Genomic DNA, 26,753 nt, shown 5'->3' on the forward strand with positions numbered 1-26,753 from the left:
ACACGTGCTCTCTTGGCTCTGCTCTCCTCTCTCCTCTTCTCTGCTCTATCTTCTCTCCTTGCTAGCTCCTCTTCTCTCTGTTTCTCTCTTATATTCTTTTTCTCTTTTTCCTTCACCGCCCCTTCACTCCGGTCTGTTGGGTGTTCACCAATAAACCCTTTCCCTTACTCCAGTGTCCGGTGTGTTTTGCTAGGGCTAACATTAATGTATAACAACATATATTTAAAATTCAGTTGCATGAGTGATTATTTTTGAATTTTATTGCATCAAGTGTATTTAATCACATCATTTATTACATCACATATTAGAAGCAGGGGAAATGTGCAGAGACTAATTCAGTTATCCAAGCTTCACAAGAAGTCTTTGTAGAGCCTGGTTTATGGAGGGGGAAACCCCAAGCATCCCTGAATCCAGCAGCAATGGAGAAAGGCAAAAAGCACTGTATGGAAGAGAGCCCACCTGAGAAAAAGTAAACAACACACTGAGGGGGCTGTGACAGCAGCCTCTCTCACCTCCAATTAGGTCTTCTATCACCGTGTAGAAGAGTTTCATGGGGACCTGATGTGAGCTATGATCACAGAGTTTGCTTGCATCATCTCGAGTCCAAAGGCCTCCAAATCAAGGTACCAGCTGGGAAGAACTGAAGCAGGTGGTTGTGGACCTGTCAGAGCAAGATGAAGAAATGGCTGAATCAAAAAGGTATGGAAACCTGGGGCCTGGAGTCCAATCTTCAACAGCTGCTGCAAGGGTGATCTGTGAGGGAGGCCTCTGGGTGCTCGAGGGCCTTGTGGCTTCTGGATACAATCCATTCAACTGACCCGAAAGGTGCTGGAGCCCCAATCTGTAGTTACCAACAATGGCTCTGCTAAGGCCATGGTTCTCAAGTGCTTCCAAGTGAAGCTCAATGAAGTGGCACACCTGGTACAGCCCCACCCCACAGATGCCTGGATGCTTATGCACTGGCTCCAGAGGGTAGGGAGCAGAGCATCATGTCATCCACTTAGAACCCTAAAACAGTGCTACCCCCTTCCTGGAGGCATGCTTGCAGGCTGTGAGTGAAGGAACACTGCTGTACCTGACCTGAACCAACATGATGGTGCTGGCAGGAGCAGCTGAGAGACCTGCTATAGCAAGTCCATGGCCATGGCTCTCAAGTGCTGGCCCTGCCACAAAATGTCCCTGAGGTTCATCCTGCATAACCTGAACCTCCAGGCCAGCTGCAGCCAGCGCCCCTGGTGCCACTGCTCATGTAAGGGACAACTTCTATCAATGTGTGTTTGTTGGAGTGTTCACCAGCAATGTCAATGTCAAGCTCAAGGCCTGTGCATGCCAGCAGCACTGGTGTTCCAGTGCGTTGGTGTGGGCTTCTACCTTTAGTTCATCAGCAAGGCAACAGAAGCCCCTGACAGTTGGCTCATATTCTCTGCAGTCTGTGGTCCCTCTGTGACCCTGACCACTGAGTATGAGCATTGTGGGCAGGAACACCAATTTGGAGGCCCCCTGTCAGAAAAGCCCCTCCACAAACTGGACTGTGTGGGCTGTGTCCTTGGGGCTGTGAGCACCAGTTCCAGACACTTTGGCACCTCAGAGCAGGTATGTAGCATCCTTGGCATTGTTACTGGGGAACTCCCAGATGATCCTCTCCACTACACACTGCATGGGCTAAACAGCACCCTCCTGTGTCAGCATGACCAGCCTCCTGCAGCTACACTCTGCCTTCCTCCACATGGGCTTCCCGTCCTGCTCTCACAAGCTGTAAGAACCTGGTCAGGATGGAGCCTCTGCCTTGTCTCTCTGGAACCTTCTGGGAGGAGTGTCTTGGAAAATGGGGTTGACAGAGACCAACCCTGTCTTGTGCATTCTCAGCCTGTAGCCCAAGCTGCAGGCCAACTTCACAATCAACCCAGCTTCCAGCAGCAGGGACTCCAGGCCAACAGGGAGGCCAACTGGGGTCCCAGGTCATACACCCAGTCAGGGGGCAAAACAGCAGAAGAAGCAATGGAGGACAGACGCAGCCTGTACCAGAATAAGCAGAAGGAGCCCCCAGAGGACCCCACACAGTAGGTGGCCAGGTTCAAGATGATTCCTCCACAAGAACATGTGTCCATGGGGACCAATGCTGCTATTCCTACAGCCCCCGCAGCCTGCAGCTTCCACTGATGTAGCCACCACTGGCTTCCCAGAGACTCCCTATCATAACCCTGGGCCTGGGGCCAACAGCATGCCAGGCACAGACTGTGCTGATCAAGAGATGAGGCCTTAAATATTTAGAAGCAGATTAAATGTCAAGGATTAATTAAATAATATTACCAATTCAATAAAAAGGTTGATGTTCTTCATAATATGTTGATTTAATTAATTTTTAAATATCTAATGCAGGGGCCAGAGCTGTGGCATAGTGGGTAGGGCCATGTGCCGGCATCCCTTAAGGGCACTGGTTTGAATCCAGGCTGCTCCTCTTCTGATCCAGCTCTCTTCTTTGACCTGGGAGAGCAGTGGAGGATGGTCTAAGTCCTTGGGCTCCTGCACCCACATGGGAGACCTTGAAGAAGCTCCTGGCTCCTGGCTCCTGGCTCAGATAGGTCCCATTCCAGCTGTACTGCCATCTGGGGAGAAAAACAGCAGATGGAAGACCTATCTCTCTCTCTGCCTCTGCCTCTATGTAACTCTGCCTTAGTAAGAAAGAAGGAAGGAAGGAAGGAAGGCTTTCTGAAAGTCATTTAATTGTAGTACATGCGTTTATGAAGGAGGGGGTGCCTGTGTGGTATTTAAAAAAAATCTAATGCCAGTGCTTCTATTTAACTCAGATCTATTTAATAGTAGGAAAAAAAGTCTCAAAATTCACTTCTAATGAATGGTATCATGTTAATAATGTATCTTCCCCAGCTGCTCCAATTCTGATGCAGCTCTCTGCTGAGGTCTGTGAAAGCACTGGAAGATGGCCCAAGTCCCTGGGGCCCTGCACTCACAGGGGAGACCCAGAGGAGGCTCCTGGCTCCTAGCTCCTGGCTCCTGGCTTCTGGCTCCGGGCTTCGGATCGGCACAGCTCCAGCTGTTGCGGCTAATTGGGGAGTAGACCAGCAGATGGAAGACCTTTCTCTCTCTCTCTCTCTCTCTCTCTCTCTCTCTCTCTGCCTCTGCTTCTCTCTCTGTGTGTAACTCTGACTTTCAAATAAGAAATAATTTGTTTTAAATATATCTTTCCAGAGTGGTTTCTAAATGCCTATCAGCAGGGCACAGGAATTTGTATGCATGAACTGTTTTTTTCTTCTGTATCCCTCCCTTCCTCCATCCTCTTTTCTTTCATTATAGATTAAACAATGCAGCATTGATACATGTATGCTTTGTTGCAATTTTTCACGAGTATGCAACATTCTTTGTAAAACAAATACAACATGATCTGGTCACTTATTGATTGATTTTAGGTTTTCCACACATTTTAATGATGATCACAGACAACATGTAACCAGTATAGCAGTTTATAAATCAGCTACTGCTTTTGTAGGAAAGATTCCTACTTGATGGGTTACCAGTGAAGAATAATACACATTTTAAATTCCAATAGATACTCTCTCGATTTTCCATAAAATTTACACGAAGTTAAATATCTACCAGTAATGAATACCTCTACAAATGTCACTGATGTTATATATGAATGTTAGCCATCAAAAAACACACTGAACACTGGAATAAGGGAAAGGGTTTATTGGGGAACACCCAACAGACCGGAGTGAAGGGGCGGTGAAGGGAAAGAGAGAGAGAGTATAAGAGAGAGAGACAGAGGAGAGGAGATAGTGAGAAGATAGAGCAGAGAGAGGAGCCAAGAGAGAAGAACCAAGAGAGTGCAGGAGAGAAGGGCCAAGAGAGCAGGCCCTTTTAAAACTTTGCCTTTTAAAACTGTGCCCCAGGGCAGACAGGGAAGCAGGAGCAGTGAATCCCATTAGGATGGGGGTGGAGCTTGACCACAGAGGTTGGGCGATGTGGCCACCTGGCTAAACCTGGGCCAGTTTCCCAACAACTGACAGTAGCAAAGTTTTTGGTCTAGTAGTCAAATAAACCTTAAAATTTTAATTTACATTACCCTGACTGCTAGTAAGTTTCCACAGCTCCATTTTTTTCTCACTATAATGGTCCTCTTATGAATTAACTCTTTATATTCTATATCCATTTTCATTCAGGGATTCATTTTGTTTACATAAGTTCATGGAGGCTCTAATTTAATATAGTGTGAATATAATGTTTTCTTAAATACATGTCAGCATTGTCTCAGATTTTTTTAAATTTTGTTGAACAGAAGCCTTAAATATTTTATGTAATTTAATAGTCTTCATTTATGATTATTATATTATGGTCCTATACTAGATGAAAAATCTGACTACCAATTATCACTCTTGACTCTTGATATTATGTAATTATTTATTCATGTATATACATAATTCAGATTATCAAATATAAATTTAAAATTTTTATAATATATATTTGCTTTTATGCATGTTCTATACTTAAAGCCATTTTAGTGCCTATATTAGCTTCACATATGTTAAAACACAAAAATATGCTGCAGTTTATAAGTAACTTGACAGCTGTCTAGAGTTGGTCATTTTCTCATATTTCCTTGCTGCTTTTTAAGCCTCAAAAATCTTTTGAAAAAATTTATCTTCTATAGAATGCAGGCAATTCATGTTTTTCTGAAAATACTATAATTCTTTGCTAAACTCCTATTTATTGTTTAATGTTAATCCCTTTATATATGAAAGCAGAAAATTATGAAGGACAAAAGTACTATGTTGTTATAGGGACTCATGGTTTTCTTTTTGCTTGCTTGGGGGAATGAGCATCAGGACAAGGTTCAGGAGAGACCATATCACTGTACCCTGAGAACTAATGCAGCTCAGCAAATAAAACACTAAATGAACACGTGAGTATTCACTAGTGACAAAGTGTGTTTTCAAATTATAAAATCCATACAGTTTTGAATTTCACAAATGAAATATTTTAATATCATGGTAAATTATATTAACCAATTAATATAATTTATTTAAATAATTATTATTTATTTAAATAATTATTTAATAATTTAGATTAATTGAGATATGCAATAAGTTTTCTCCCATTTTTGGATGTACACTTCATGCTCACTTTTTCATTTAATAACAATTTTAAAGTATGGATTACTCTAGATACTAGAGATATAATTTTATCGTTTCTATGGAATGATTAATAAAAATTTTTAAATCAATAGTTTAATTAGGGGGCCACCATTGCAGTATTGCTAGTTAAGCTGCCACCAGTGACACTGGCATCTCATATCAACACTGGTTTGAGTTCTGGGTTTTCCACTCTTGATCCACTCCCCTGCTAATTCACCTGAGAAAGCATTGGAAGATGGACAAATTGTTTGGGATCCTGACACCTGTATGAAAGCCCTGGTTTGAGTGTGAAGCATCTGGCTTAGGCCCCACCTGGTCCCATTCATTGTAGTAATTTTGGGAGTGAAATAGTGGATAGAAGATCTATTTTCCCCCACCCTCTATTCCTGTACCTCTTTGCCTTTCTCCCTCCATTCCTCACTTCCTCTTTCATCCCTCTTTACATTTGCCTTTCAAGTAAATAAAACATGTGGGTTTTTTGCAAGGTAGCAAGGTTTAATGAGGTAGAGCATCCATCAGGACAGATGGGACAGAATCTGATGGAGAGTGCCCAGGCTATTAGATGGGGAAATGCAAAGTTACATGGTTTAATGGAGAGAATACACGTGACAGGGAAAAGTGGGCAGCTATTCAGGAATGTCTTAAACTTTTGGAATTGAAGTTCAAGTTTTAAAAACTGTACCTAAGTTATCTTTTATAAATGATGGTTATGATTTCAAAAAATGTTCCACAAAAGGAATTTCTGTATTCCTCTTTCTTTTTTCACTAGTAACTTGGAACTTTTTTATAAACATCCCCTGATGAATGACAACAAATTTGTCCAGTTTTGATCTTTGAATATGATTATTTATGACTGACAACAGTCAAATAAAAACATACTTATAAACTGAGCCAATTTAGCTTGATCCTTTACTGACTTTTAGTTTCATGGGCATTTTGTCCATATACAACTCACATCAACCATTAACTGAATTATTTTCCACTTAAAAATTATGGATACTGATTACAGACATAAGGTACAGTTTTGCTAATATGTAGGGGATTAAAAAAGACAGGGAGAAAATTACAGGAGAAATAATTTACTTATTTACATCACCCCAGTGTTGTTTACAGAATTAACACTTATAGTTAGTACTGCCTAATATGTATCCTGTGACATATATAAAACCACATTTCCTAAATGAGTTTCCAAATAATTTTATATGGAATTTAGAAAGTCAATTTCCAATGGTAATTTTAATAAGTACTCATAGCTTTTTAAAAGTGATATTATAGCATTCTATTTTCCAAAAACTCTTATAAAACTAATTTATCTCAAAAATATTGGATGTAAAGTTTGCATTTCAAACAATGAACTTCTCTTTTTCCAGAGCTATTCAATTCAGAATACAAAATATTACTGTTATTATTTAGAAAGCTGGATATCAAAATATCTTGAAAATGGTAAATTATGCCAATTTTATTTGTGTGGGTATGACGATTTCAACTTTGAAGATAAATACCAGTTGGTAAATACGCGTTAAATGATTCCACAGATATATAAGTGCATAGTAAAGTATTTTATTTCTTATCATTACAAACATAAAAATTCTGAAAAATGGTTAAAAATTCGATCAAAAATTTGGAAATGGCATTCAAATATTTCTCTCTCTCTCTCTCTCTCTTTTTTTTTTTTTTTTTTTTTTTTGAGATCCGCGGTCTTTATCAACCAAGCTTGCCTGCAGGCCCTGCATTCTGCAGGCGGGGTCTGCGTGAGACGGGCGCGGACACTCGTGGGGCCTAAACACGTGTGCACCAGCTGGACGGAGGGCAGGGTCTGCACGATCTGGATGGAGGACAGGGCCTGCGGGGTCACGACGCCAGGCCCAGCTTCTGCGGGGACCACTTGTGCCATCTGGGCCGGGGAGCGGCGGGGAGCCTGGCGGGGCAGCCATGGGGCCAGGCGGCGGCGGCGGGGCCAGTAGCTGCAGCGTGGCTACGCCTCCCCCGGCTCCACTGCTCTCCAACAGCTCGCCTGCGTGGGCGGTGCGTATGGTGAGAAGCTTCTGCCCGGGTGAGCTGGGGGCGAGGGTCTCGACCTCCTGCACGCACAGCCCAGTCTGCTCCCCATCCGCCTCGCTCAGCACCAGCACCAGCACGCTCTGCAGCCCCTTGTCCGTTTGCAGCGTCTCGAAGAGGACGTCCTGCACCACCCCCGTGCCGGCCTCTGCGTCCCCACGCCTCCTCAGGGCCTGGGCACGTGAGCAGCTCCTCCGAGGCTCCACTCTGCACCACCAGCAGGTTGGGGACCTCGGTGGTCACGGTTGCCCCGCCGGAACCCGACTGCTGGTCCGCTATGGGCTGGCTGCAGCTGGACCCCACTCACTTCCTGCGGCCCTACCTCCCCGCCCCCTACGTTCTACAGAACAATCAGGCTGTGCCCTCCGCACCAGCGTCCGCAACACCCGCCCTCCCCCTGCCCCCCAGACCTCCGGACCTGGCAGCCACATGACTCCAGTCCCCTGACCGGCTTTCCCCACTGCCTGCTCACACGGCCTCCCGCGGCCGCCCCTGGCCCCAGCGCCGGCGGAGGGCAGCAGGATGAGCTTGGGGGGTGCGGGCGGAGCTGGGGGTCTGGGGGGCTGCAGGCTGCTGAGAATCAGCTGGAGGCCCTGGGCGGTCTGCACTAGGAGAAACGTCTGCGAGTTGGGGACTGCTAGGTCCGGGACCGCGCCCCCCCACCCCCCACCCCCACCCCCACCTCGAGGGAGAGCGTGGCCTGGAGGTGAGCGAGCATGTGCACGTCCTCCGTGGCCAGCGGGGCCGAGGCGGTGGCCAGCGGGGCAGGTGCGGGCCGGCCGCGGGGGCTGCGATGCAGGCAGCGCTGGCGGGGGCGTGCATCCGCATGTGCCGCTGCAGGTAGGCGGCCATGACGAAGCCGCGGCCGCACAACGGGCGGGCAAAGGGCGATCGGCCTAGTGCTCTGGTGCTGCTGCGGGTTGGAGGTCTGGGCGAAGCTCTTGCCGCAGACGCCGCAGGCATGGGGGCGCTTGCCCATGTGGTTCCGCAGATGGTACCACAGCCCTAGGAGCCCTTGAAGGACTTGCCGCACTCGGCGCGCTTGTAAGGGCGCTCTGCAGAGGCCGGGCGGGGGCGGCGGGAACCAGCGGTTCCTGGGTGCAGGTGACCTCGGCGCCTCGGCCTGCGGGGGAGGGCGCCCGGCCGCCACCTCCTCCACGTGGCACTGCTGGTGCGCCAGGAGGCTGGCCAGCTGCGGAAGGCGCCGTCACAGCTGCCCCAGCGGAAGGCCTGCCCGGCGGCCGGCCCGTGGCTGTGCCGGTTGCTGGAGAGGCAGGCCACCGTCCTGAAGGACTTCCCGCAGGGCAAGCAGGCGAAGCCGGGCGCGGCGGCGGGAGCGGGCTGTGGCAGAAGGGACCCGGGGGCCAGCGACGCCGGCGGGTCGACTTTTGGCGGCTCGCGGGGCGCGTCCTGGGGCCCTGGAGCCCCTGCTCGCAGCCGTCGCAGCGGTACACCAGCTCCACCGTGGTCTCTGCGGCCCCAGAAACAACTCGGGCACCACAGGCGGGGGCGGCGGCGCGGGGGGCGCAGGGGGGCTGGACGGCTGCAGGTAAGCCTCGGTCACCAAGACCTTGCCGGTGTCCGGGTAGGGCTCCCGGAGCGGCGGGGGCCGGCGGCGAGCGCGGGGTTGGCGGCGGCTGCGGGGCCTTGCGTGCGCTGGTGCCGCAACAGGTTGGAGGAGTGCGTGAAGGTCTTGGGGCAGAGCGGGCAGCGGAAGGGGCACTCACCCGTGTGCACGCGCTGGTGCTGCTGCAGGTTGGAGGTCTGGGCGAAGCCCTTGCCGCGGACGCCGCAGGCGTGGGGGCACTCGCCCGTGTGCACCTGGAGGTGGCGCTGCAGGCTAGACGAGTTCTTGAAGGCCTTGGGGCAGTCGGGGCACGGGTATGGGGCCATTCTCCTGTGTTCGTGCGCTGGTGGTGCAGCAGCCGCGAGGACCAGCGGAACGACTTGCCGCACTCCCCACACTCATACTGGGCTGAGGGTGCGGGGGCGGCGGGGCCCGGCTTCTTCCTGGCCCCCTCCAAGGTGGAGGCAGGCGCCATGTCTGCGTGGGAGCCGATCATCACACCTGGCGGAAGGATTCTGGGTCAGCGGCGGGCGCTACACTCAGCCTCAGGCCACACTGGGTGCCTCCCCAGGCCACACTGGGTGCCTCCCCGGGCCACCCACCCCCCAGAGGTCCCCCGTGGGATGTGCGCTCCCAGCAGCCCACGGTTGCCCAGGAAAAGAGGCTGGTAGTGTCAAAATGGAAACCGTCCGACAAATTAGGACAACGGGTCACCCTCGCGATGCTGGCCATCTCCCTGGACTGAGCAGCCTGGGCGCGGCCGGCAGGATTGTGCTCCTTGCCCGTACATCCAGGCCGCATCCTCTGCCGCCCACAGCTCCCTAAAGACCTCACCCACCTGCGCCTCCACAAAGGCTGCAGCCCCGGCCTCGCCCTAACCCTTCAGTCTGACCATAGCCTCTGCAGGGCTCTGGCCTCCAGCCAGTCCCCCTAGCCACCATCACTCTGCCTCCTGGCTCACCGCTCTTGGAACACCAAGTCCCTGGACACCACCAGGTCTGCGGCCCCTGCTGCTGCTGGCCCTCTGCCACTGTCCCGCCCCCATTCTCACAGCCCCTCCCCCAGCCTATGCTGGCCCCCGAGGCGGCCTGGCCGGCCCCACTGCATACACCGCCGGCTCTGAGGCTCCTTGGCAGCCTCTCTTCTCCCCAGACTCCAGTACCCGGTCCCCTCCTGCTCTAAGCGGGCAACTCTGCCACAGACCACACCGGTTCCAGGGAAAACACAAGCAATCCGGAGAGGCAGCCCTCTGCTTCCAGCCAGCGCGCCAGGGGCTCCCACCTCCCAAGGGAGCCCCGGCTGTCTATCAACTGCAGGGCAGGTGCTGCCGGCCTCTGGGGTGAGACCAAGAGTTCTTCTCAACACTGCAGGGTTGCAGGACCACCCCACGCAATGGAGAATGCTGAGACCCCTCCCCGACGCGAAGCCCACTGCCCTCCATGCCTGTGCCCTCACATTCCCACAAGTCTCCCCCTGGGAGCTGTCTCCACTCCCAGGGCTGCACACCCCTGCCAGGCTGTGCCACGTGGACCTGGGACTCCTCGGACTTCCCATGCCCAACTCCAACCCCAACCCCAGCTTCCTGCGCCCGCTTCAGCCCCGACTCAATCCCCGTCTTCTGTCTGAAGGTGGCAGCCGGGCCTTCCTTGCCGCCTTTCTCCCCCTGGCTCCCGGGAGGCGGTCCGCCAGCAGGGTCCGGTGCGGAACCCGGCCACTTCTGGAGGCCCACTTGTGTGCTGCCACCTCCTCTCCCGGAGGCCGCGCCAGACCTCTGCCCCTGCCCCTTCCCTTCCTAACCCCATCTGTTCCCCACACAGCAGCTCCAGGGAGGCCACTCCACTCCGCTGCCCTGAGACCTCCCAGAGTTCCTGTTTCTGAGCCTGTCGTCTCCCCATGGCCTGCAGCCTCGTCCCCTCCGTGCCTTCTAAGGCTGCACCCCGCCCGCCAGCCTGCTCCCTCCTTGGGGCACCTGCCTGGCTTCTCCAGCACGCCAGCGTCCCCAGCCCCTGTCTCATCCCCAAGTCTTTGCCGACACTCCCCAGTCTCTGCCCCAGCCTCATCCGTGTCTCCATGGCACTCTTCGCCTCAGCAGTGGCTGTACCAAAGTGTTTCGTGGGACTATCCCGTGAACGCCACCAGTACCAACCACGCCCTGGCAGCCAAGACCACCACACCGGCTCCAGACTGACTCGTGGGGCTTGCTCAACCCTCCTCTACCGCCACCAACGCCAACTGCTGCAGCCTCTGCTGCAGGGCCGCCGGAGCGTGCAGAGGACCACCCAGGGTGTGGCCTCCGCCATGATTTCCCAAATCATGGCCGCAGAAATGGGGGCTTGTGTCCAGGGAACGAATTCCTTTGAAGACTGAATGAGCACCCACCCCTTGAAACGGTAGGGGAGGCCTCTGCAGGGACCCGCGCGTGCCCAGAAGCTGGTGCGCCTCTAAGAAGGCAGAGCATAGCCAGGGTCCGAGTGGCCACGGCCCCGCCCACAGGTGCGCGGAGCAGAGCCTGCCCCTCCAAGGCCGGTCCACGCCCTTCCAGCAGGTCGGACTTCCTCTTTAAGAGGGCGCCGCCACTGAGCGGCTGGGGAGCTTTTCCTGCCATTACCTACACAGCCATGACAACTCCTTTTAGGGGGCAAACAAACAACAAGAGGGGCGTCTTCTGTAAAACGCAGCCTCTGGCCCATTAAGAGGGCGGCGCCGGCTCAGCGGGCAAGAGTAGGCGATAAAATAGTGACCTTCCCTTGGAGGCACCCCTTCCGGTTTCACGCTCTCGGTTTTCTCAAGTCTCAGCCCTCCGGTCCCTCCCTCCACTCCCACCCCCACTCTCACCTGTGGCCCGACCCAGGAACAAGGGCGGGGAGTTCCAGGGCCTTCCCGCAGGGGCCAACAGAAAGGGAGCGCCCCAGTAGTGGCCGCACGGCCAGGGCGGGGGGGGGGGTTTCTGGGAAGGGGGCGGGGGCGCGCTCCCTCCCGCGGCCCCCAGCACGAGTCACCCTCAACTATTTCTCTTTCAACCATTCTTTATTATCTGATGAGAATCTATAGAATTCAAGCTAAACAAATAAAAGATAAATCATTCAAATATACTTCAAGATATTGAAAGAGATGTTATGCAGGATGAGATTTTGAATTTTACAGTTTCCTCTTCTCTGGATGAAACAAAGTGTTGTGCATAAGAGTTATAGCACGAGCCTGATCTCTGGGGAGGAACACAGGAAAATAAAGAAATAAAAAAGGCAAATTAAAGTGAAAGAATGCAGGGACGCAAGTACATGATAAAACATAGACTGGTTATCTAGAAGGTGATATGAAATTGATTAATCATTAAATACATGAACTTACAGCTGTACAAAGAATCAGTACAGTGTCCTACATATAAAATATTCTATTATGTGTCTGAGATAAGTTGTGCCAAGTTGGATAACATACATATATAAGAAAGCATATCCAAATATGTACAAAAGCGAACAATAATTAGGCTAGTGAATGTTTGGAAAGCATCCTATTTTGGATGCAGTATACACAACAAGCCATAGGAGAAATGTGCAAATCAGCTTTCATAAATATATACACATACTAAGGGTTCTTTCTTAAAGACTTATTTATTTAATTAAAAAAGTTACACACAGAGAGGAGAGGCAGAGAGAGAGATAGAGAGAGAAAGAGAGAGAGGTCTTCCATTCTCTGGTTCACTTTTTACATGGTTGCAATGGCCAGAGCTGCGCCAATCTGAAGCAAGGATCCAGGAGCCTCTTCCAGGTCTCCCACATGGGTGCAGGGCCCAAGGACTTGGGCCATCTTCTACTGCTTTCCCAGGCCATAGCAGAGAGCTGTATTGGAAAGGGAGTAATCAGGACTCAAACCGGTGCCCATATAGGATACCAACACTGCAGGTGGCGGCTTTATGGGCTATGTCACATTGCTGGCAACACATAATACAATCTTAAAACTGGAAATATAAATACTATTGAGATTCATGATAAATATTACAACTCAATGGCTATTCATAAACAGCACAGGATTAGGCTTACAGAAGTATATGCTTCCCGGTGCCACAGCTCAATAGCCTAATCCTCTGCCTTGCGGCACCTGCACACCGGGTTCTAGTCCTGGTCGGGGCACCGGATTCTATCCCGGTTGCCCCTCTTCCAGGACATCTCTCTGCTGTGGCCCAGGAGTGCAGTGGAGGATGGCCCAAGTGCTAGGGTCCTGCACCCCATGGGAGACCAGGATAAGCACCTGGCTCCTGCCATAGGATCAGTGCGGTGCGCCGGCAGCGGCGGCCATTGGAGGGTGAACCAACAACAAAGGAAGACCTTTCTCTCTGTCTCTCTCTCTCACTGTTCACTCTGCCTGTAAAAAAGAAAAAAAAAAGAAGTATATGCTTCCATGGTCCGACTTATAACACATTTTTTTTAATTTTCCCTCAAGATTTAAAAAAAGCTTGAGAGATAACATTTCTACTTTTTATCTGTACTCCCCGCCACCATTTTATGCTTTCATTTTTTGAAAACAACCTCCTTTGAATGTGTCATAATTTGTATCACACTAAATACTTTTATAATTTTAATTTTTAGAGGCCTTTGGACTGAAGAAAATCTAGGTTCATCCATAGCAAAGCACATGGAAGGCCCTGAAGTCTACACTTCATTAACATTTAGAGAAATCTGTCACTAGAGAGAACTGTGATACACCTGTGGAGTGTCTGAGGCCCTCTCCAGAAATTAATTAACTGATCAGTAATTTTTGTAGTAACTTACACTGACATCAATTGCTCAATAATGTGTGTAGCAACTGGCAAACATTTTGGAAATGAAAGGAGGAGTAACACACATTTATGCTAGAAATTTCTCATGGAGTGCATGATAAAGACCATTAAGATCATCACACAGTGGTGATTTTTGTCCTTATTAGTCACAAAGTTTTACCTTTAATAATCAATAAACATTAGCAGAGTAATTATATGCAAATATTGATTGGTTATCTATATAATAATCCCAGCAATGAGAATACATGTGACTCTTAGTGCCATATTCTAGAAAGAAAAGAATTCATTGGTATAGCAAAATAGTCATAGATTTGTGAACCAAAAACATGAGCATTCTAAACTATATAGATTTTTTCATATAAAGGAGGATATCATTATATTCATATAAGTGTATCTATGAACTCACTGAATCTGTTCTTTTTGTATTACTATCACATTAACATGAGAATTGATGAGAATTGTGCTGTAGTGATTATCATGTGTTTGCTATGGCCTTAAGAATCAAATGCATTAATAAATTCCTTAAAATGTTCTTCTAAGGGCCGGCATTGTGTTGTAGTGGGTAAAGCCACTGCCTAGGTGCTGGCATCCCATATGGGTGCCGGTCGAAGTCTCAGCTGCTCCACTTCTGATCAGCTCCCTGCTAATGCACCTGATAATGAAGTAGAAGACCCAAGTATGGCCCAAGGACTTGGCCCTTTCACCCACAGGGGAGACCTGGAAGAACCTGGCTTGGGAGTGGCCTAGTTCCAACTGTTCTGGCCACTTGGGGAGTGAATGAGTGGGGGGAAGATTTTCCCTCCCCTTCCTTCCCAACCCTCCCCTCTTCTCTCCCTTCCCCTCCCATCCCCACCCCTCTCCTCTCCTCTCCTCTCCTCTCCTCTCTGTAATTCTGCCTTTCAAACAAATACTTCTTTAAAAAATGATTCACAAACTTCCTCTGAAGTATGAAATATCCTAGATCTTTATTTAAAAAAATCTACAGTCAGTTGATGGGAAACATTTTGGAAAGTTAGTGTGAAGGAGCAGGTTTGGACTTTTTGAGTCAAATGAGCTATATTTATCTCACTTCAATAAATGTAACACATGAGTCACACTGAGCCTCACTTTCCTCATTGTTGACTTTTAAAGTAATCTCTACATCAAAGTATTGTGAGGGTGTTAAGTTTTGGAAACAACATAGAAAGACCTTAGTGTACACCAGGTTCTTTGTTTGCAGGGTCTTATTGGGTCTTACCTTCAGGGCAATGTTGACTTCCCAAAATGAACTGGGAATTACTTCTTTCCATTTTCTTAACCAGTTTGTATAGAATTAGTATTCCGTCTTCCTCAAACATTTGGTAGGATGTATGAGTGAAGATTCTTGAATATATATACATGTAATATTAATATTTGTGTGTTTATACATTAAATATAATGTAATGAAGAAAGAGTAGATAAATGATAGAATATCTCGTAAGATCTCATTGCTGGGGAGTTGGAGATTAACTCGAGAGTGAGGACCAACTGAAACAGCCTGAAACAATTAAACAGAGCTCTGGGTATATTAGGTGGAAAGCACCCCTCCATGTACATGGGTTTCATTCACATTTTCAGATTCAACTAGCTAGACATCAAACTTTTAGAAATGTATGGATGGATGTTCCACAGCCCTGGGATGTGAGGCCTTGTTCCCATGCTGCACTGCTGCCTCCTGCTCTTCCCCAGCCTCCAAACATGCCTGACCCCACCTCACCCTGTCTTACCACAGCACAAGGGGACCTTCATATGTCCCTGTACCCATTGGTGGGGACATGGAGCTTGGAATGCCAGAGACTCTCTGCGTGTGGGACCAGGACAGCCCAGGGGCAGTGGCTGAGGCAAGGGTTGAACAAGGCCCATGTCAGCTATTCATGGGTGTGTTCTGGGAATCCACAAGGACACCTTCACTGATGTATTTGCTACAAGTGAAGGGGCCTACCTGGTTGCCAACAATTGAGGTTATGCTGTTACAACCATAAAGAACAATACACCTGATATCTGGTTTTTGGGCCAAAAGAGAGCACTGGAAGATGGATATCAGCCAGAGAACCAAGACTGAGAAGCCAGACTGAACCAGAGAACCAAGACTGGCTTCCCAGGGAGACTTGATCAGTTCTCCAGCACTCCCTGAGGGTGCACATGACAGAAGAGCACAGGATCCATATGGAACCGTGGGCCTGCTCAGTGGCAGAGGAGGTGAGCAAGTAACAAATTCCAGCAGATCTAATGCTTCAAAGTACAGATCTCTTCAGATGGCAGTGGTCTATCTGCCCAGAAAGTAAAGATGCCACTGGGGGCCAGTGCCATGGCTCACTTGGTTAATCCTCTGCCTGCGGCACCAGCATCTCATATGGGTGCTGAGTTCTAGGCCCTGTTTCTCCTTTTCCAGCCTAGCTCTCTGCTGTGGCCTGGGAACTTGGGCCCCTGCACCTGCATGGGAGACCAGGAAGAAGCACCTGACTCTTGGCTTCATATTGGCACAAGTCCAGTCGTTGCAGCCATTTGGGGAGTGAACCAATGGAAGGAAGACCTTTCTCTCTGTCTCTCTCACTGTCTATAACTCTACCTGTCAAAATAAATAAATAAATAAATAAATTTTTAAAAAAGATGCCACTGAATGACCTTGTGTCTTGGGGTCATGGGAAGCAGCAGTTAATGGTTCAAGTTCTTTGAACCCTTTTACCCATGTGGTAGACTGGGATGAAGTTCAGGTTCCTGGCTTCAACCTGGCCTAGACCTAGCTGTTATGACCATTTGAGGACTGAACTAGTGGGTAGATTCTCTCTCTCTCTCCCTCTCTCTCTCTCTCAAACACACACATCTCTCTTTTTAGTACATACATAAATAAATATTTTAAAAAAGAAAAACAGGAGCAACACAGTAGAACTATAGAGAGAGAAAGTATCAGCCATATTACTCATTACAAAAACAAATACCGAATATTCTCAGTCTCATTGTCCTGTGAGGCCACTTTTGAAAACACAGTTTGGGGAATGCATGCTGAGCTATGCAGAACTGGGGGCCCTTATTCTGGCTGATGAGGACCTCTGCGTCTTCCTACAGAGGCAGCTGGGGGCTTGATACTGTCAAAGTCACTGATGTCTTTCCCTGACTCAGCAGGCAGGTGTAGGGGCCATGACCCATGGCAACACCTCTGTTGATGACTCTTCCTCATGGCAGCAGGTGACTGAAAGTGACCTGGTGTCTTGCAGCACATCCTGGCTAACACATGGAGCCCATGCACAAGATGACATTTCATGTGGCTGGGGAAAGAATAACAGTAAATGGAACCCTTCATGTGTTGATCTGCAGATATCTCTATTTCGATGTGACTATAACAAGTATGGCCCTCAATGGGCCTTGCCTCTGATGTTGCCTTGGGAACTCACATGGCCAGTATTTCCCCCAAAGCCTTGATCATCATGGTCACAGGGTTTTAGGGCTAGGACTTCCAGCCCAGATTGGCCAATGACAAGGGGACTGTAACCAGTCCTCTTTAGGGACACAACCAAGTTCCCTTGCTGAAGCTTAACCCTACCCCCAAGTAGCTAATGGGAGACACACTATCATGGGAACCCATAAACCTGAGGTGCCTCTGGTTTCTGGAATTCCTGTCTGCAGCTGCCAGGTTGGCATTGGCCACAAGAGGGCAGCAGTGCTCTAGGGCTCAAGAAAGAGCACAAGGGTGAGGTTGTGTGTTACCCTCAGCCAGCATGACCTACCATCCTTAGCATCAGCATCTGCAGGGGGCACTGTCCCAGGGACTCTAATCTTTACAGTCAGTACCTATGCCCCAGATATGCCCCTGGTCAGGACTCTGCTGGGCTTGGGCACATCTCTGAAATGGCCAATGGGGACCTGCTCATTTTGGAGAAATGAAGAGAAAGTCCTAGAGGAAAATTGAGGCCAGGGCTGAAGGTAAGGCTGAGGGTCACCAGGTGGAGGCAAGTGTGTCCCTATGGTGACATTGATGATGCACCGAGAAGTACAGGATCAGCCCTGGAGCAGTGTGTAGGGAGGGCTGAGTGCTGAAGACTGGGGCAGAGGTGAGTATGGCCAGGGAGGGGAAGGGGTCATGTGGCTGCAGAGGGCTTGGGCATGGGGGAGCAGTGCAGGGCTGATCCCAAAGGCTAGGCCTGTCCTATTGCTGCTGGCCAGATATTTCCAATGCCAGAGAACCTGCAGACCAAGATCCAGACCCATATCTGTCAGAAGATTCATTCTAATCCCCCAGGAGGCTATGCCCACACTATCAGCTGTGGTTCAACAGGGTTTGACTGCCTCTGAGCTCACTGCCCTGTTGCTGGCAAGCTGAAGACTAGGCTGAGGGCCTCAGTGCCTTTTGAGACTCTGTTTCCTTTCACTGGGGCCTCTCCATAAGAAGCTGATAATATCTCTGCCTGTTTTTGTAGAGCAAGGGGAGAGAGAGAAAGAAAGAGAAAGAGGGAAGAGAGTGCAACATCCACAGAGATGGTCTTACAGTTTGGGCAGTGCCATTTCATCACTTTTGTAAAGTTTCATTTCTTAGGACTCAAACCCTGAGTCCTGTCCACATGGAGGGGAGGATATCACAGGACTTAGGTGCCAAGAGGGATGATTGCATGGGGGATCTGTTTGCCATTGACCACCTCAGAGTCCCAGAAGTGGCCCCGAGGTGATTCTGAATGTGGTGGGAGCCATGTGGCATTCCCTGTCACAGAGACCACCCATAAATCTATGCAAATCTCAACATCCTGTGGTGAAAGGAGGGACCATTGAAGGGAAGTGGTTTTCCCTGGATGATACATGAGCCCTGCAGGGTTGGGCCAGCATGCAACATTCTTTCTCCCAGTGCTTCTTGGGGTCCTCCCATTTATGGGTTGGGAGTAATCTGCAAGAGATACAAGCCCTCAGGGTTCACAGGTCACAGTGGTGTTTGTTTATGGTCTATACACCAGAGGGCAGCCACTGGTAGCAGAGGGGAGGCTAAGTGCCAAGGCACAAGGATTTTTCCAGGGACACAGGCCTGGACAAAGAAACCATCAGACCTGGCTGATGCATGGCTCACTTGGCTAATCCTCTGCCTGCAGCGCCAGGACACCAGGTTCTAGTCCCAGTTGGGGCACCAGATTCTGTCCCAGTTGCTCCTCTTCCAGTCCAGCTCTCTGCTGTGGCCCGGGAAGGCAGTGGAGGATGGCCCAAATGCTTGGGCCCTGCACTCGCATGGGAGACAAGGAGGAGGCACCTGGCACAGCATGCTGGCTGCAGTGGCCATTTGGGAGGTGAACCAATGGAAGAAAAACCTTTCTCTCTGTCTCTCTCTCTCTCACTGTTTAATGCTGCCTATCAAAAGAAAGAAAGAAAGAAAGAAAGAAAGAAAGAAAGAAAGAAAGAAAGAAAGAAAGAAAGAAAGAAAGAAAGAAAGAAAAGAAACCATCAGACCTGACTCCACTGACCAGACTCCAAATAAGTCTCCTCCTAGATGGGGGTGCTTCACCTCCGGGCCTGTGCTGGTGAGTTGTGGGTGGTTTTGGTGTAGCTATTTGCAGGTGTGCACATGGCATGAATGTGGGAGTATTCAGCAGCCCACATGGCCTTGGGGGGGTCTTGTCTTAGTAAGAGTCTCAGTTGAGGGGTCCTCAAGAGGTGACCACACTTCCTTGACAATGGGCACAACAGAACTTGGAACCCTGGTAGCCAGATGCCAACATTCTTGTGTTGGTGACTTAGTCAGATAACCAAACCATAGACCCTCAGGAAGGCATATTGCCTCCCACTGTTCTGAAGGTGAGGCCTCAGCCAACCCTGGTCTGGGAGACTTCTTGAGTGCTGCAGACAATGGTGCTTGTACATCTCCCAGAGAGAAACAACAGTGACATGGGGCAAGCAGATCAAGCCAGCTTCAGTTAGAACACTGCCCTGAGACCTTCTGGGTGGCCCTACAGCCCTTCCTATGTGTGAGTGGTAGAGACCTTGAGGTAAGCTACCCTTATGAAGTGGAGGTTCACAGGGACAAAGAGCCTAGTGGGACCATGGAAACCACAGCCAATTAGATGTTGAGGGAGTACTGGGCAACCCATCTGATCCATCTTTGTAGCAACTTTCCTTGTTTCACTCCAGAATGAGTCAGTCATATTCATGAATGACACCAGCAGAGTGGGGACCATCACAGAAGGCAGACTCAAGAGGAATCCTTTGGCAAGAAGAGACCACTCGGCTTCAGTGGTGCTGAGTCCTGCTGAGTCACAGGTGGTTGTACTGGGGCCAGCATCAGTTCCTACACTGTAGTATCCACCGGTAGTCACACTTGGACCCTTCTGGTCTGCTGCCAGCAGCATGGGGACCCTCAAGGCAGACATGGTGAGAGTGTTTATTAATCAGCTTGTGCCTCCCGAGCAGAGAGGGGACCCCTTCTTCATCCCCACCTTCCTGTTAATCTACTTAAGGTTTCCCACAACCTATCAGGTGGTGTATCTGCTGTTTAGGGCTGTACCTGTAGGCATGGGGATACCTGCCACACCCTGGCTGGGTTGTGGTGATACCCTGGCACACTCAGAGCCACAGTTTTCTAATGCAGCTTCTATGTGCTCAGAGAACCAACCCCATGGGTGATGTCAGGACTAAGTGGGATGATCATCAGGGTTTTCCAGTGCCTGGCTGTGGTGGAGTGAGAAGGTGAAAAGGTCATGCCAGGAAGGCTGCTGAAGTGAGAAGGTCATGCCAAGATGGCTGCTGAGGTGAGAAGGTCATGCCAAGATGGCCACTGACAACAGAAACTGCCTGGCAACAGGCTGTGATTGGATGGCTTCAGAAACGACATGACAACAGAGCCTAACTGGCAACAGGCTGTGATTGGATGGCTTTGGAAACTGCCTGGCAACAGGCTGTGATTGGTTAGGGCATAGACTGCCCCTTGACCAGATTGGCTGCCTTGGCTGTATAAGCAGCTGTAGCAACTGAAATAAATGAGTTTGCAGGCTGCTTATCTCTGGCCTGCTTTCACCCAACTCCCAGGGTCTTTGTGATGACTCCGCGCCTCTTGCCCCCACCATGCTCCTCCTCTCAGAATGAATCCTCTCAGAAGAAATCAACAGCAACACCTGACCATAGGAGTGGGCTGGCCATGACAGGAAGTCTTATTTAGGGTATTCTTCCTCCCATGAATAGGCAATTGACCTCAAGGCTGCCTTGACACAGTCAGACAAAATGATTTTATGGTCCATATATGATCCATGGGCCAGATGTTCCCTACACCGAACTAAAAGTGAGCCAATGTCCAGATCCAAACAGAGCAGAGAGGGGCTTTCCAGAATGGTAGCTCCACACCTAAGAGACCCAAGAGCTCATATCCTAAGAGATTGGCCTACCAGAGCCTCACAAGCAGACACATCAACTTCTGTTACAACAATGGGGGGAATAATCTTCTCTCATTCCCCCTGCAATTTCCATGCTTCCTTTGTTGAACCCTTTCTCATGAACCTGCCCAGAACCAAAGCCATGTAGAACAGCTGTTTTCATACAGAGAAGGCCATCCATCTATTTGTAAAGACGCTCATTTGGATATCTGCTGACTCCTTGGGGCACATCAAATACTCCCAGTTCCCTAGCATTTGACACCCATCATGAGCACAGGCATATGCCAGATCACTTGGGGGAAGCAGTTTCAGAGTCTTCCAAAGGGCCAGAGGGATGAATACTGGCTAAGTATGGGAACCCCAATTTGCACATATCCAAGATAAAAATGATTTTCCTGGGCTTTCTAAGTGCAACATGAAATCATGCTATATTTAGTGCTGCCTTTTCTCATTCATACACATCTCAGATCCTTTATCTCATCCGAAAGACCTGGAACCATTCCCCTGTGATTGAATGGAAAGCAGTTCACAGAGAAAGGCAAGACAGAGAGGGAGAAAACAAAAAGGAAGAAACTGGGATGCTGAGGCTCCATGCATAGCCAGGTTATGTGCAGCAAAGATTTATTCTGTAATAGGGGGATGATGCAAACAATTCTCGGGTGCATTTTAGAGCAGTGGATGACCTTGTGCCCTATCCTGCTTCTACCACATAAACCACAGACCTGCCTCTGTTCATAGCTCCAACCTCCATGCCCATCATCTATAAGCACTGACCTTTTATTTTCCTGTAATTCTTATAGTGCACTGATAATGAAAGGTTAGAGAGGAGCTAGGGTAGAACCAAGAGTGTAGTAGAACCAGCTGGGTACCTTTTCTGGCCATACAAGTATATCCTGCTGCCCCACTCTATGACCCTAACCCAGGATTGTATGCAGCCACTGGTACAGTCAGCACATTAATAGGCTTTGAGGTCACAGTCATGAACATTCACTCCCACATTATCACACACACTTGAAATTAAGGCCATGATACTACTTGATGTGGTACCTGTTGTACAGCCCTGACATTTGGAAGGTGTTATGGGTTGAACAGGACTTGGCTTCCCAGATGGGTGCAAATGGTTGAATGTCAATGTCTCATGATAAGTTAGTAGATTAATGCCAATGGGACTGGGGTGTAGTCTTGGTCGAAATATAGTCTTTCGGAAATGACTGGATTGCACTTGGTTGCTGGGATGGAGACCCATGTTGGAATCATGAGGGCTTTATAAGAACAAGCCACAGAGACTGCAGAGAAAGTGCTATTCCTGTGGCCCTGCTCACCAAAGGTTCTCTCTCCTCACACTCCACCACTCTTAGCCTCCACCAGATGCCAGAATTATGGTACCAATAACACAAAGGACTCTTGCATTTCTTTGGCTTTTTTCCCAATTTTCTTATTTCTCATGGTTTGTAATGAATTTTCTGATGTGAGCTTTGACTTTGAGGCTGGAATATGGAGTTCAAGACACGGAAGGAATGGTCTTTTTCAATCAGGGCACAACTGTTGGCTTGCTCCCATTCTGGATTTCTGTCATTGTTTTGGGTGCTTCAGCCGACTTTTGGGTTCTTGAGTGGCAATTTCCTAAATGGTTTCTGGGTCTGAGTTGGTTTTGTCTTTTTCCCTCCCAAATTTTGTATTCTGACGCAATACAAACAAGAGTTTAGACAGAGGATCCATTATGAAATAAAAACCACAACCAATTGGTGTGTCATGCTTAGAAATCTCCAGGCAGCACGGCCAAGATGAGTTTTTGTGTTTTGGAAAAAAAAAATGGAACCCTTTTGCAGAGGGGACCGATAATTAATTCCCCTCCAATCAAGTTTGATGGAGATTTTCAGGTGAAAATTCAATTAGTTTCCAAAGCCAGTCAGCTGGGAGTCGTGGATGAATCTGGAAACAGCTGGTTTCCTTGTGACTAAATCAAGCCCAATATCACAAAGGACTCTTGCATTTCTTTGGCTTTTTTCACATTTTTCTTGTTTATCATGGATTGTAATGAATTTTCTGATGTGAGCTTTGACTTTGAGGCCGGAATATGGAGTTCAATACAAGGAAGGAATGGTCTTTTTCAATCAGGGCACAGCTGTTGGCTTGCTCCCATTCTGGATTTCTGTCATTGTTTTGGGTGCTTCAGAAGACTTTCGCATTCTTGAGCGGCAATTTAATAAATGGTTTCTGGGTCTGAGTTGGTTTTGACTTCTTCCCTCCCAAATTTAGTATTCTGACGCAATACAAACAAGAGTTTAGACAGAGGATCCATCATGAAATAAACAACACAACCAATTGGCGTGTCATGCTTACAAATCTCCAGGCAGCACGAGCAAGATGAGTTTTTGTGTTTTGGAAAAAGAAATGGAACCCTTTTGCAGAGGTCACCGATAATTAATTCCCCTCCAATCAAGTTTGATGGAGATTTTCAGGTGAATTCAATTAGTTTCCAAAGCCAGTCAGCTGGGAGGGGTGGATGAATCTGGAAACAACCAGTTTCCTTGTGACTAAATCGAGCCCAATATCACAAAGGACTCTTGTTCTTTGGCTCTTTTCCCAATTTTCTTATGTATCATGGTTTGTAATGAATTTTCTGATGTGAGCTTTGACTGTGAGGCTGGAATATGGAGTTCAAGACATGGAAGCAATGGACTTTTCCAATCAGGGCACAGCTCTTGGCTTGCTCCAATTCTGGCTTTCTGTCATTGTTTTGGGTGCTTCAGCAGACTTTCGCTTTCTTGAGTGGCAATTTCCTAAATGGTTTCTGGGTCTGAGTTGGTTTTGCCTTCTTCCCTCCCAAATTTAGTATTCTGATGCAATACAAACAAGAGTTTAGACAGAGGATCCTTTATGAAAGTAGCAACACAACCAATTGGCATGTCATGCTTAGAAATCTCCAGGCAGCACGACCAAGATGAGTTTTTGTGTTTTGGAAAAAGAAATGGAACCCTTTTGCAGAGGGGACCGATAATTAATTCCCCTCCAATCAAGTTTGATGGAGATTTTCAGGTGAATTCAATTAGTTTCCAAAGCCAGTCAGCTGGGAGTCGTGGATGAATCCGGAAACAGCTGGTTTCCTTGTGACGAAATCAAGCCCAATATCACAGAGGACTCTTGCATTTCTTTGGCTTTTTTCCCATTTTTCTTATTTATCATGGTTTGTAATGAATTTTCAGATGTGAGCTTTGCTTTTGTGGCTGGAAAATGGAGTTCAAGACACGGAAGGAATGGGCTTTTCCCAGCGGGGCACAGCTGTTGGCTTGCTCCAATTCTGGATTTCTGTCATTGTTTTGGGTGCTTCAGCCGACTTTTGGTTTCTTGAGCAGCAATTTCCTAAATGGTTTCTGGGTCCGAGTTGCTTTTGCCTTCTTCCCTCCCAAATTTTGTATTCTGATGCAATTCAAACAAGAGTTAGACAGAGGATCTATTATGAAATAAAAAACACAACCAATTGGCGGGTCATGCTTAGAAATCTCCAGGCAGCACGACCAAGATGAGTTTTTGTGTTTTGGAGAAAGAAAATTGAACCCTTTTGCAGAGGGCACTTATAAGTAATTCCCCTATAATCAAGTGTGACGGATATTTTCAGGTGAATTCAATTAGTTTCCAAAGCCAGTCAGCTGGGAGTCGTGGATGAATCTGGAAACAGCAGGTTTCCTTGTGATTAAATCAAGCCCAATATCACAAAGGACTCTTGCATTTCTTTGGCTTTTTTCCCATTTTTCTTATTTATCTTGGTTTGTAATTTGTTTTCTGATTTGAGCTTTGCCTTTGAGGCTGGAATATGGAGTTCAAGACACGGAAGGAATGGGCTTTTTCAATCAGGGCACAGCTGTTGGCTTGCTCCATTTCTGGCTTTCTCTCATTGTTTTGGGTGCTTCACCCGACTTTTGGTTTCTTGAGCGGAAATTCCTAAATGGTTTTTGGTTCTGAATTGATTTCGCCTTCTTCCCTCCCAAATTTTGTATTCTGACGCAATACAAACAAGAGTTTAGACAGAGGATCCATTAGGAAATAAAAAACACAACCAATTGGCGGGTCATGCTTAGAAATCTCCAGGCAGCACGACCAAGATGAGTTTTTATGATTTGGACAAAGAAATGGAACCCTTTTGCAGAGGTCACCGGTGATTAATTCCACTCCAATCAAGTTTGACAGAGATTTTCAGTTGAATTCAATTAGTTTCCAACGCCAGTCAGCTGGGAGGGGTGGATGAATCTGGAAACAGCTGGTTTCCTTGTGACTAAATCAAGCTCAATATCACAAAGGACTCTTGCATTTCTTTGGCTTTTTTCCCATTTTTCTTATTTCTCATGGTTTGTAATGATTTTTCGGATGTGAGCTTTGACTTTGAGGCTGGAATATGGAGTTCAAGATAAGGAAGCTATGGGCTTTTCCCAGTGGGGCACAGCTGTTGGCTTGCACCAATTCTGGCTTTCTGTCATTGTTTTGGGTGCTTCAGCTGACTTTTGGTTTCTTGAGTGGCAATTTCCTAAATGGTTTCTGGGTCTGAGTTGGTTTTGCCTTCCTCCCTCCCACATTTTGTATTTGACGCAATACAAACAAGGGTTTATACAGAGGATCCATTAGGAAATAAAAAACACAACCAATTGGCGTGTCATGCTTAGACATCTCCAGGCAGCATGACCAAGATGAGTTTTTGTGTTTTGGAAAAAAAATGGAACCCTTTTGCAGAGGGCACCGATAATTAATTCCACTCCAATCAAGTTTGACAGAGATTTTCAGGTGAATTCAATTAGTTTACAAAGCCAGTCAGCTGGGAGGGATGGATGAATCTGGAAACAGCCGGTTTCCTTGTGACTAAATCAAGGCCAATATCACAAAGGACTCTTGCATTTCGTTGGCTTTTTTCACATTTTTCTTATTTATCATGGTTTGTAATGAATTTTCGGATGTGAGCTTTGACTTTGAGGCTGGGATATGGAGTTCAAGACACGGAAGGAGTGGTCCTTTTTTTAACTTTTATTTAATGTATATAAATTTCCAAAGTACAGAATATTGATTACAATAGCTTCCCCCCCATAATGTCCCTCCAGCCCAGAACCCTCCCCTTATCCACTCCCTCTCCCCTTCCATTCATCTCAGGATTCATTTTTGATTCTCTTTATATACACATGATCAGTTTAGCATACATTAAGTAAAGATTTCAACAGTTTTCTCCCACACAGAAACATAAAGTGAAAAATACTCTTTGAGTACTAGTTACAGCATTAGATCTCAATGTACAGCACACTAAGGACAAAGATCCTACATAAGGAGTAAGTGCACAGTGACTCCTGTTGTTGACTTAACAAATTGACACTTTTGTTTATGGCATCAGTAATCACCCTAGGCTCTTGTCATGAGTTGCCAAGGCTATGGAAGCCCCCTGAGTTCACTGACTCTGATCATTTTTAGACAAGGCCATAGTCAAAGTGGAGGTTCTCTGCTCGCTTTGGAGGAAGGTACCTCCTTCTTTGATGACAGGAATGGTCCTTTTCAAACAGGGCTCAGCTGTTGGCTTGCTCCAATTCTGGCTTTCCGTCATTGTTTTGGGTGCTTCAGCCGACTTCAGATACTTGAGCAGGAATTTCCTAAATGTTTTCTGGGTCTGAGTTGGGTTTGTCTTCTTCCCTAACACATTTTGTATTCTGACACAATACAAACAAGAGTTTAGACAGAGGATCCATTATGAAATAAAAAACACAACCAATTGGCGGGTCATGCTTAGAAATCTCCAGGCAGCACGACCAAGATGAGTTTTTATGATTTGGACAAAGAAATGGAACCCTTTTGCAGAGGTCACCGATAATTAATTC

At 47.9% G+C, this 26,753-nt stretch overlaps 1 pseudogene; it reads right to left on the reverse strand.

Moving 5' to 3' along the window:
- Positions 1 to 548: 548 nt before the first annotated feature.
- Positions 549 to 9,101, reverse strand: LOC149119379 (zinc finger protein 628-like; annotated as a pseudogene).
- Positions 9,102 to 26,753: the final 17,652 nt, after the last annotated feature.

The sequence above is a fragment of the Oryctolagus cuniculus genome, chromosome Y (assembly GCF_051225735.1).
Source record: "Oryctolagus cuniculus isolate XC-2025 breed Fujian yellow rabbit chromosome Y, ASM5122573v1, whole genome shotgun sequence".
Classification (NCBI taxonomy): domain Eukaryota; kingdom Metazoa; phylum Chordata; class Mammalia; order Lagomorpha; family Leporidae; genus Oryctolagus; species Oryctolagus cuniculus.